This window comes from Felis catus, chromosome A3, assembly GCF_018350175.1.
Source record: "Felis catus isolate Fca126 chromosome A3, F.catus_Fca126_mat1.0, whole genome shotgun sequence".
In the NCBI taxonomy this organism is placed as follows: domain Eukaryota; kingdom Metazoa; phylum Chordata; class Mammalia; order Carnivora; family Felidae; genus Felis; species Felis catus.
This window is the reverse complement of record NC_058370.1, coordinates 10,826,435-10,838,693: the sequence shown is the minus strand read 5'-3', so window position 1 is coordinate 10,838,693 and position 12,259 is coordinate 10,826,435. Positions and strand designations below refer to the sequence as shown.

Genomic DNA, 12,259 nt, shown 5'->3' with positions numbered 1-12,259 from the left:
CCAGAAAAGAGTCTTCACAAAATTCATGTAAAATCAGTTCGGGGTGAGATAAGGCAGTGTGGGTCAGATATAATCCCTCCCCCAAACCGCAGGAGGAACAGTGGTCATGGGAGACTGTCTTCCAGATCAAAGATTGTGATAGATAAGGTCAGAAGTTCTCTTGTGTTCTGCATTAGGAAAGCCTTTATGGGAATTTCGAACCGAGCTTTGGCCACTCATTCCACTCAGTCAGTTAAACATCCAACTTGGGTGGCTCAGTTGTTTAAGCATCAGACTTCGGCTCAGGCCATGATCTTGCTGTTTGTGAGTTCAAGCCCCACATCAGTCTCTGTGCTTATAGCTCAGAGCCTGAAGCCTGCTTTGGATTCTGTGTCTTCCTCTCTCTCTGCCCCTCCCCTGCTCGTGCTCTGTCTCTCTCTCAAAAAAAAAAAAAAAAAAATTAAAGTTCTAAGAGACAAATATAGAGAACAAACAGAGGGTTGCTGGAGGGGTTCTGGGAGGGGGATGGGCTCAGCAGGTAAGGGGCATTAAGGAATCTACTCCTGAAATCATTGTTGCACTATATGCTAACTAAGTTGGATGTAAATTAAAAAAAGAAAAAAAAGGGAGAGATGAATCACTGGGTTCTACTCCTGAAACCAAGATGACACTGTATGGTAACTAAGTTGAATTTAAATTTTTATATATATACATTTATATAAATATATATATATTTAATTTTTTGTATATATTTACATATATGTAAATTTTAAAATGATGTAAATAAAAATCTAAAATAAAAAATGTTGGGCTATAAAACATGTATATATATTTATATACATATATATAAATTAAAAAATGATTTAAATAAGAATCTAAAATAAAAATAAAAGTTCTGTTAAAAAAAAAAGAACATTCTTTTAACACTTTTTAAGTTCTTTATTTAAGGGAGAGAGAGAGCAGGAGCAGGGGAGGGGCAGAGAGAGGGGGAGAGAAAGAGAGAGGGGGAGAGAGAGAGAGAGAGAGAGAGAGAGAGAGAGAATCCCGAAGAGCCTGACGCGAGGCTCGAACTCATGAGCTGTGAGATCATGACCTGAGCGGAAATCGAGTCGGAGGCTCAACCGACCGAGCCGCCCACATGCCCCTAAGGAATGTTTTTTTTTGTTTTTTTTAATTTTTTTTTCAACGTTTATTTTTTTGGGGACAGAGAGAGACAGAGCATGAACGGGGGAGGGGCAGAGAGAGAGGGAGACACAGAATCGGAAACAGGCTCCAGGCTCTGAGCCATCAGCCCAGAGCCCGACGCGGGGCTCGAACTCACGGACCGCGAGATCGTGACCTGGCTGAAGTCGGACGCTCAACCGACTGCGCCACCCAGGCGCCCCTGGGGAACGTTTTTAATGTGTATCCTAACGTGTACATTTACTTTTAATTTCTCTTTCACCTCGGAGCAGGCGGTCGGACTCCTCATATTCCCCGAGCCGTGGCCTGCTGTATTAGTTATGTGTTGCCGGCTATTGAATTACCCAGATTTCACTTCCATCAGCGTCAACGCACGACCTCTCGTTTTGTACGGGGCCCGGAGTTTGGCCTGGCTCCCCAGGCTGCAGTCAGTGGGGGCAGCGCTCCGTGGCTTTCTGGAACTTGGGCCCTCTTCTGAACCACAAGAGCCCATTGGCAGAACTCAGCTCCTCGTGGCTGTAAGGCTGAGGCACCGCTTCCATTGTGGGAAGAGGTCCCCCGCAGCTCCTGGCGGCCTCCCCAGCTCCTTGCCACGGGGCCCTGTCATGACGCGTGACAGGGCTGTCACGGCTTGGCAGCTCACGTCTTCACAGCCAGCAGGAGTAGCTCTCACTCCGGTCTGCCAAGAGGGGGCCTCCCATAGCCTCGCAGCCGGGGGACCGGCTATGGGTCATGTTTGTTGTTTAGTGCGGTCTCACGGGGGAGACACTCTTTCTTCGCCTTTGTCACATGCCGTTGGCTGGAGGCCAGTCACAGGTCCTGTCTGCCCTCAAGGGGAGGGGATTACACAGAGGCAGGGCTCACTGGGCTTCCTTAAAGTTCTGCCAGGCAACGCTGTCATTTTTTCATGGGAAGCCCTTCATTTTTATTTTTGTTAATGTTTATTTATTGTTTGAGAGACAGAGACACAGTGCAAGCAGGGGAGGGGCAGAGGGAGAGGGGGACACAGAATCTGAAGCGGGCTCCAGGCTCCGAGCTCTCAGCAGAGAGCCCGACACGGGGCTCGAACTCATGGACCTTGAGATCGTGACCTGAGCCGAAGTCTGACGCTTAACCAACTGAGTCACCCAGGCGTCCCGTTTTTATTTTTTAAATTCGTGTCTGTTTCCTACTGCACTGTTGATCTCATGCACTCACCCTGCTCACTGCCACCCCATCCCTGCTGTGGGCATCACGGGTGTGATTTAGGTAGTTGGAGGTGTAAGTATATTGTGAAATAGTGTAGTTCTAGTGTGAAGGTGCTTTTAATTCATAGGAATGGCTTTGTCTTATAAGTCTCATTCTGTTTTTTTTTTTCACTCAGCCTTCAGTTTTGAGATTTATTCATGTTGCTATATGTAGTTCATTGCTTTATATATCTCTTCGAAGATGAGAGTGAAATCGTGCTGTATGTATGGATTAGTAACCGCTTTTCATTTTCACTGTGCCTTTTCCACCCTTCCATGTCCGTACAGGTTGAGTGTCCTCATTTCTTTTAAGCGCTGTGTAATTTTCCATTTAAGGGATTTATTTAATTCCCGTCTCCTCATGCCTGAAGGGTATTTAAAAACATTTTTTTTAACATTTATTCATTTTTGAGAGACAGAGTGTGAGCAGAGGAGGGGCAGAGAGAGAGAGGGAGACACAGAATCCGAAGCAGGCTCCGGGCTCCGAGCTGTCGGCACAGAGCCCCACGTGGGGCCCGAACCCACAAACTGTGAGATCATGACCTTAGCCGAAGTCGGATGCTTCACCGACTGAGCCACCCAGGCGCCCCGAGTCAGTGCCCACCTTTAGTCCAATGAGAAGGAGCGGTGAGCTGAGCAGTCACATGGCTGAATGTGTCGGACTCAGCAGGCGGTGGGTTTGCTAATTTACTCTGGCTGCCTCTGTTCACTGCAGGCATGGGGACTTGCAACCCTGGCCTTCTCTGTCGGCACTTCCCAAATATTCTCACACACATGCGCACACACACACACCTCTCACCCGGGGCCCGTGTCAACATGGGAGAGCCCATTGTCCCTGAAACACAGTCCTGACACTGGTGACGCTACTCATGAGGGCCATGCAGTAGGACAGTCTTCTGCGAGCCAGGCCCACCAGTATGTTCAGACCTTCGACCTTCAGTAGCCTTTGGCAAAGGCCCTTGGACAGCCTGTCTGGTCGCAGATAACCTGACTTGTTCACGGCTGGCGAAGAACGCGAGCTGGGTTCTGACCAGGTCCATCTGACTCCAGAGCCTATGGTCTTAACCTCTTAAGGAGCTGGGGAAGCGAGACACAAAATCCCAGAGGGTAAGAGGCCAGGTGGTGAAGGCTGTGGCAGGGGAAGGGAAGAGGTGTTCCGGTGGCCCTGGACATGGGAGTCTGGAGCACCTGGGACTGCCTCGAGGGCTCCATGACATGATGTCCACAGATAAATAGCCACACAATAAGCTGCTCGTATGAAAAAGGTTGGCCGCTATTGTAAGGAAAATGTTTGCAGCTGTTAATCTTTAATTTTTAATTAAGTTCGTGACCATCAACACGTATGGTGTTCCCAGTGGCTCTGTTTTCTGCCAGCGGGGATTGTGGGGGACAGAGAAACATTACTGCCCGTAAGGAGTTGACAAGATGAATGAAGGCAGTCGTGTAATATTCAGTTGAAATGAATGATGAAAATATTAATAGCGTATCCAACATGTGTTAGGACAACAGAATACTTACTGAGTGCTTACAATGTCCCAGGTGGTGATTTGGGTGTTTGACCTGCGTTAACCCCCAGTTACAATAATCCCAAGTGGTAGTTCCCATCATTCCCATTTTCAGGCCAGGAAGAGAGGGTCAGGGAGGCTCAGTGAGCTGCTCGAAGCTGCACAGGTAGGAGGAGACAGAGCGGGTGCCTTACTCTGCTGCTTACCCACTCAGACTCGCTGGACTGGGACACACGTGTGGGGCGAGGGGCCGCGTTGGGTGTGGTGTATACAATTCCCAGAGAGCACCCTGTGGGCCGCGGAGTGTCTTGTTTGTGGCTGTAAACATAGCTTCTGGCACCATAAAATGGGTTTTTTAATTTCTTAAGATATTTTTAAACTGCTCACTGAAGGAAAGAGGAGATCTGTGGTGACACGACCAAGGACTTCTCGGAGGAGGAGGCTCTCGGATGGCACGTGAATGATGAGGGGGGGGCCAAGGCGGGAGGACAGAGGGAGATGCTTGGCTTTCCCCGGGGTGGCTCAGGAGACTGGCAAGCAAGGAGAAGGAATATTTTCAGATGGTCAGGAAGGAGCGTGGTTTAAATCCAAATATTCTTTCGTCTTCCCCCCCCCTGATAAATGAGGGGAGCGTTGGACAGAGCCCCTGCGGCCCGGGCAGCCTTCCGTGTGTGTGTGTGTGTGTATGTGTGTGTGTGTGTGTGTGTGTGTGTGTGTGTGTGTGTGTGTGTGTATAGGGGGATGTGTGTGTGTGTGTGTGTGTGTGTGCGCGCGCACACAGTGCCAGGGGCTCAGTGATTGCAGAGGCAGAAACATCCTCAGGCAGGAGAAGGAAATGAGGGAGACACCCCAGGCCCCGCTCTGGTCCAGAAGGAGGAAATCCAGCCATACTCAGAGCAGAAGTAAGTCCAAGTCCGTCCATCGTCCTAATCCCATGAAGGACTTTAGAACCCTGTCCCCACGTTTGCATAGTGTTGCTCTGGCAAGAAAAGAATGTATACTGGTCCCATTGTCCCAATCAGCTCCTGCTGGGTGTCCCGGGGAACAAAACACATAGCTTCTGAACAGCTGAGGAGAGCAACACTTCTCAGAGTCTGAAAGGATCTCCCTCCTGGCGGTCAGGGTCGCTGATACTCAGTCTTGTCTTCCAGGCTCCCTTTGTGCTGCTGCTCAATTATCCTCCCTCCTTTGATTATGGATCCCCTTCATGAAGCGGGTGGCCCGCTATGACGGTCTGGGAGGAGCTGGGAGGATCGGATCCTTTTCTGGGTTCTAGTCCTGCCTCACTTGGTGACCTCTGGTGAGGGATTTGGTCTTTGTCCAAAGTCTTGTCCTTTGGATCCTGGGTAGATCAATGCTTTGTTTCTTCTCGATGTTTGAAGAGTCCTCTGGGTCTCTTCTGGTTCGTGTCTGAGACAATGGGGCCCAGATACTTTCAGTTTCTCTAGTAACTGTGTTTCTGGCATTTTGGATTCAAGTATCCACTGTCCCATATGTATGCCCCTGTGCCTGCTCTGATGTCTCCGGTTTGATCTTTCAACAGTAGGAACAATGGCAGTAATACTGAGAGCTGCAATTTATTAAGCATCAATTAAGCACCAGGTTAATGAGAACTGAGAACTTATTTTATTTAATCTGTACAAATACTCATCAAGGGAGGGTCTCCGGGGAGAGTAATGCCCAGTGGGCTTAGGTCTAGGAAAGCAGGTGATGTCTAGTTATTCTTTTTTAACGTTTATTGAGTTTTGAGAGACAGACTGTGAGCGGGGGAGGGGAGAGAGAAAGGGAGACACGGAATCGGAAGCAGGCTCCAGGCTGTCAGCACAGAGCCCCGCCCTGGGCTCGAACTCATGAACCGTGAGATCATGACTTGAGCCGAAGTGGAACGCTTAATCAACTGAGCCACCCAGGCGCCCCAGGCAATGTCTAGTTAAGTCCTACGGGGTGCTGGGGTGCTGCGGGGGCGCCTCACTCCATCCTGTCCATAAGCCTGAGAACAGGTGCTATTTGTAGCCTTGCTTTACAGACAGGGAACCAAAGCTCAGGGAGCTTAAGTAACCTATTCAAGGTCTTCTAGCGAAGAAGCAGCAGAGCCAAGACTTGAACTCACAGCCCTTTGGCTGAAGAGTCCCTGCTCTTAACCACCATGCTGCTCTGCCTTCGTGGTACCTCCCACACCCAGCTGCTCTGATAAACTCAGCTGTGATAATGTGGTGAGGGGGGGTGGGCTAAGGATCCCATCCTGGTCTCTACAGGTGGATGCTCTAGGGGTTCTCCTGTCTAGAAAGAGCAAGTCACAGTTTGCTTTTGCCCAGCTTGGCCAGCCGGTTAAGGATGACCTAGGAGGACCCCTTGGGAGAGCTGGCCACCTAGTGGAATGATTGCTCAGTCCATGTGACTCCTAAAGCACAGGAGGACTTATGGAGCATCCTCTCTAGAAGCATTACCTCTAGAATCTTGTTTAATTAAAAAAAATTTTTTTTTAACATTTATTTATTTTTGAGGGACAGAGAGAAACAGAGGGAGACACTGTGTGAGTGGGGGAGGGGCAGAGAGAGAAGGAGACACAGAATCGGAAACAGGCTCCAGGCTCTGAGCTGTTAGCACAGAGCCCGATGTGGGGCTCGAACCCACGAACTGAGAGATCATGACCTGAGCTGAATTTGGAAGCTTAACCTCCTGAGCCACCCAGGCGCCCCTTGCTTAATTTTGATAACAGCCATATAAAGGAAGGTATCATCATCCCAATTTTACAGAGAGAGGACAGGGGCTCAGAGAGAGGAGGCCACTTGCCCAGGGTCAGCCCACCAATAAGTGGTGGGTCAGGGTGAGGTTCCAGACCAACCGGTCACTTCCTTCTCCTCTTCGCTTTTTTTCCAGCCACACCCATGGACTGTCCCGTGTCCCCATGACTGGTCATCTGTTACAGCTTTTCCAGGGCAGTTCAGGGCAGAGATCACACACTAGGGCCCACCCCTCAACTCTAGTTGGTTTTTGCCTCATTTTGTTGAAGATCATTCACGTACAGTAAAATTCACCTGTTTCAGGCATACAGTTCTGGGAGCTTTGACAAACGTCCAGTTGTATAACCACCACCACAGTGGAGACACAGCGTCTCCATCACTCTCGCAGATTTCTTCCTGCTCCTTTTCGTGGTCAAGCCCTCCCCAACCTCAGCCCCTTGCAGCTGCTGATCTGTTTTCTGTCCCTATAGTTTTGCCTTTGCAAGATGTCGTATAAATTGAGTTACGCATTACATAGCCTTGTGACGCTGGTTTCTTTCACTGAGGTGATGCATTTGAGATTCATCCATATCACGTGTATCTCCAAGTAGCTGCTGTCCCCTCAGATAAGCGTGTGTTCCCAGGCACCACCGTCCCCGCCGGCCTGCATTTACTTTACCTGCCTGTCCCAGAGAGCACTTGAGTCTGAAATCCCCCGGCAGGCGGCTTGAAAGTGGCATGACTTTTGGAAACAAATGGCCGGGGATCGAGTCACGGCAGCCACGTGCCCTTGGGCCCCTGTCTGACTACGCTCCTCCAAGCTTCTGTCTCCCCGTCCGTGAAACGGGCTGCTGGTATCCTTGCCTGAAAGGGTCAAAGAAGCTAAGGCAGGGTAAGCACTTAACATGGCGCTTAGCACCTAGTAGGTGTTGAGTTAACCTTTATTACGTTCGTCGTCAGAGTGGCTGAGCTGTGAGCTCAGCTGTCAGCTGCCAGTGGCTGTGTCCGCAGCATTCTGTGGAGCAGTCTGTGCACAAGTAGCAAGTGAGTGGGGCAGCTTAGCCACTCACGGAATCGTGCAGCGCCCTGCCCTGCGGGGAATATGAAAGCACCTCCGGTACGTCAAGCCCTGCTGTCGGGGCACCGGCAGGGTCTTAATGGATAGCAGAGGACTCACATGAGCAGTGTTATTCATCATACTTTGCTGGCCGCCCAGGTCTGAGCCCTCGTTCTAAGTCACAGCTTGTTGAGGAAAGTTGGGAAAGCCTTGGGGCTTCGTTTCTGCCCTTTCCTCCCCTATCAGTTGTTGCTAATCACCTCCCGAGAGACCTTTGAAAAAGAAGAAATGGCAAATAGTCTGGCTTTTTCAAACCCCTGGTCATTTCTCGCACGACCTGTTTGCAGTTTTCAGAAGATGGAATTTCACAGAGGTTTCATGTGGGGGAGGCTGTTGGGGAATTATCCGGAGAGGCGGGGTTGGGGGTGGCCTGTGTTCCACCTCTTCTGTGTAGCAAAACTTTGTGGCCGCAAAGAGCTCGGTGTTGGGGAAACTCCCGATGACAAGACCACGCGACAGCATCATGCAGCACAGCTGTCCCTGTGGGTTCCAAGCACAGAAGCAGATGCGGCCATAACCCAAATGGTCACATTGTGCGACTTGGCAGTGTAGTTGCAACGTCTCCCTGGGCTGTCACAGCCCCCCTGCTGAGCAAGCCAGGCCCCGTGTTGGCGTCTCATTCTACCAACGGGAGAACCGAGGCTCAGAGATGCCGGGTGCTCAGAGTCACATAGCAAGGAAGCGGTGGGAGGTCCTAGGACTTGACCACAGTCTTCTCACTCCTGCACAGATGGGCCTGCGTTGAGGTCTCACCCCTGGGGAAACCGGGTCGGGTTCTCGTCTGCCGGTACTGGTCACACGCCTGGGGACAGGATTGGATGCGGGACGGGAGAGAAATGGCAAGGATGACCGGGGATGACTTGCGACGTTTTGACGTGAGCTCCTGGAGCCACCGTTTCTGGAGGTGAAAGACTCCCCAGGATCAAGGTTGGATCAAGGTCGGGGAGGAGGTAGGTCAAGGTCAAGAGTTTGAGATCCTTGAGACGTTCAAGTGGAGATGTCAAATGGCAGTTAGATTTGTGGCTCTGTGATTCAGGGCAGAGGCCTGGCCCCAGGGATAGGCATTTGGGGGGCACCGGATGCAATTTAATGAGAGAGTGCTAGGGGAGAGTCCCTAGGAAGAGGTCTGGGGACCTGGCCCTGGAAACCCGCTGATGTTTAGATATTGCAGGGAGAAGGAGGCAGCAAAGGAGACTCAGCAGGAGTGGCCAGGGAGGTGGGGCAGGGTGGGGGGGAGAAGGAGTGTGCAGGGGAGGGAGAGGCTGTGTCCGGAAGCTAGTGCAGCAAGGGATTCTGGGTAGACGGCGTGCCTGAGCGTGCCAGGGTGTGGCCGAGTGGGGTTCGAAGTGAGAGTACCTGCTGGAGGGGCCGCAGTCAGCCACAGCCACCGGTGACCTGGGCAGGAGCTGCCTCCGCGGGGGGGCGCACCAGGACACCCAATCGGAGCGGGCTCGGGAGGCTGGGCGGGGAGGTTGGGGAAGTGGTACACGGAGTCCCCCTCGTAAAGGTGCTTATCTGTCAAGGGGGCAGAGAAACAGGGTGGTAGCTGGAGGAGGATGTGGGTCTGAATGGGGAGCAAGCCATCCACCGAGAGACAGGGCGGGCGGGAAGGGATGGGGGGAGAAGGAGGAGGAGGAAATAGCCACCGGACCATCGGTCATTGTCAGGATGGAAGGGCGGGGCTACAGAAGAAGGGACCTGGCGGGCGTTTCACGTAGTCAAGCGTTTGACCTGGAGAAAGGAATTGCCCGGAACTTTTGCTAACATTACACGGCATCCTGGTCAACATTTCCAAGAGCCTTCCCCCATCACTAAATGATGCTTTTAAGTGACTGAGAGATTAAAAATATATATACTTGGGGCGCCTGGGTGGCTCAGTCGGTTGAGCATCTGACTTCGGCTCAGGTCATGATCTCACGGCTCATGAGTTCGAGCCCCACATTGGGCTCTGTGCTGACAGCTCAGAGCCCGGAGCCTGTTTCGGGTTCTGTGTCTCCCTCTCTCTCTGCCCCAACCCACTCACATTCTGTCTCTCTCTCTCTCTCAAAAATAAACATTAAAAAAATTTTCAAATATGCGTACATATTTCTTTTATCCCAACATGTTCTGTGTTTCCTGAGCACATTTGGTGTATGTGTTTGAGTCTGTCCCTCATGCTCTCCCCGGGCACCTGGGACCTTCCCCTCTGCGGAGCAATCAAATCTGCCCCGGGCTTCCTTCCCCCGGACCCTTTCATGCACTTCTGTCAGGCTTTGCCCCCTGGCTTCTCCTCTATCCTGCCCGCCAGCCCCCCTCACTCAGCCCTCCATCCATTCGTGGCTGATCTAACAGAAGCCTCGCCCCAGCCTCCCTGGCTGCAGTCTCTCCCTGCCCCTGTCCGTCCTGTTGCAGTGATACTGAGATACCACATTCCCTGCGCTGCTAAAACGCAGTGGAGTCTGGTTCCACGGGCATAAAGTATCAATGACCTGGCCTGACTTCATCTCATTTCCCACTGCATTTCCTCAGGATGCACCCCTGCTCCTTGAAGGCTGTTCTCTGAACCCCCCAAATCTCTTTTTACTTTTCCTGCCTTTCCTGCCTCCCGTTGCTCTGAGTCTAAAATGCAGTTCCCCGCTGGGAACGACAAGGCCGTGTGCCATCAGCACTCTGCTCATTTCAACACCAAACCACTTTCCCACCTCAGGACCTTTGCACTTACTGTTTCAGCCTGGGATGCTCTGTCCCAGCCTTTCACATGCCCACGTCTTCTTTGTCCTAGAGCTTAAATGTCACTCCTTGGAAAGACCTCTCAACCTTTCTGTCAATAATATCCCCCTCTGCAGTTTATTTCCTAGGGCGTCACTTTGTTGATTTGCCTCATTCGTGGCATTGCCGCATGTTGAATCGATCTGCCTGATTTGTTTATCGTCTGGTCACCCGCTGGAGTGTCAGCTCCGCGGGATCACGGCCGGCTCCCCAGTGGGGTGTATGGTTGCTCAACGAATAATTCTTAAGAGACTGGTTGAAATTTGCCCCACATTCTACCGCCCCTCCCCCGAGGAATGTAGCCCTGGGCATCTTGTGTGATGCTTGTGTTCGTGGCCAGAATGGCTCTTTCCTACTGTTGGTTACCTGGGGATCCTTCCAAAGAGCCCCACTCGCCACTGTCACGCGCACTCACAAACCGCGATGAAAGAGGCGATATAAGCTCCTCCTTTAACAGATGAGGAAGAGCAGAGAAGTCTGCAACTTGCTCCCAGCCCCATGGCTGCCAGGTGATGGAGGTCTTCACTGCGGGAGCCTGGTGGTACATGATGGAGTGTGCCGGGACATGATAGAGCATGACAGAGAAAGATGGGGCGTGACGGTATCTTAATTATCTGCGCGTCCTATGGGGCGTGTTTTCAGCTGCCAGACTTGACATGCTCTTTTTTTAAAAAAATGTTTATTTATATTGAGAGAGAGAGAGAGGGAGAGTGGAAGAGGGATAGAGAGAGAGGCAGCGTGAGGGGGAGCGAATCCCAAGCAGGCTCCAAGATGTCAGTGCAGAGCCCCACCTGGGGGCTTGATCTCACAAACCACGAGATCATGACCTGAGCCGAAATCAGGAGTCGGATCCTCAACCGGTTGAGCCCCCCAGGCCCCCCTAACATGCTCTCTTGAGAGCAACTATTTTGTAACATCCCCTTTGCCATCCTAAACTGCTATTCACAGATAATATAACTTCCGTATACGCATATTTTTTAAAATAACGCAATGCCCGGGGCGCCTGGGTGGCTCAGTCGGTTGAGCGTCCGACTTCAGCTCAGGTCATGATCTCTCGGTCCGTGAGTTCGAGCCCCGCATCGGGCTCTGGGCTGACGGCTCAGAGGCTGGAGCCTGTTTCCGATTCTGTGTCTCCCTCTCTCTCTGCCCCTCCCCCGTTCATGCTCTGTCTCTCTCTGTCTCAATAAATAAATAAATAAATAATTAATAAATAAATAAATAAATAAATAAATAAATAAATAAGGCAATGCCAAAACACGAAGGAAAGAAATAAAAGGAAAGTAATTTACATGATATTATGTACTTAAGCAAATGCTCTTTATGACTTAATCAGATGAAGTGGGCGTACATTCTTTTATCTTGTAAATACTCAACTGGACCTCTTTGGCACTTTTTATTTTATAGAAAACTAGGGCCGTGCAAGGCTCGCCGTGTGAATGTGACAGCCACAAACACTGGTACAGGTGTGTTATTTGGTGACTCAGCTGCCACGGACGGTGGTGCTGACAGTACACGGGGTGGTTCTCTCTCCTTCAGGACTGTGTCCTGTGTCCCTCACCCTCTGAGTACCAATAGTGTCCCACAAATGCCCCCTGCGAACTACTGGGGGCATTTCCGCCTCCATGAAGACCCACACGTGTTGGGGGGAGACCCTGGGCTTAATTTGAACCCCACACAGGTGGGCGGATCCCCTTGGGGTCCCTGAGTAAGTTGGAGAGCCTCGCTGAGCCTCTTTTTTTCCTAAAACGGGGGACAATACATCTTCCCTCTGAAGAAAGG

General features: G+C 51.2%; 1 long non-coding RNA gene across 2 annotated transcripts in view; it reads left to right on the top strand.

Moving 5' to 3' along the window:
* The window catches only part of LOC109497935, a 154,728-nt gene that overhangs the window by 31,146 nt on the left and 111,323 nt on the right, over positions 1-12,259 (top strand). The gene's annotated exons all lie outside the window — the stretch shown is intronic.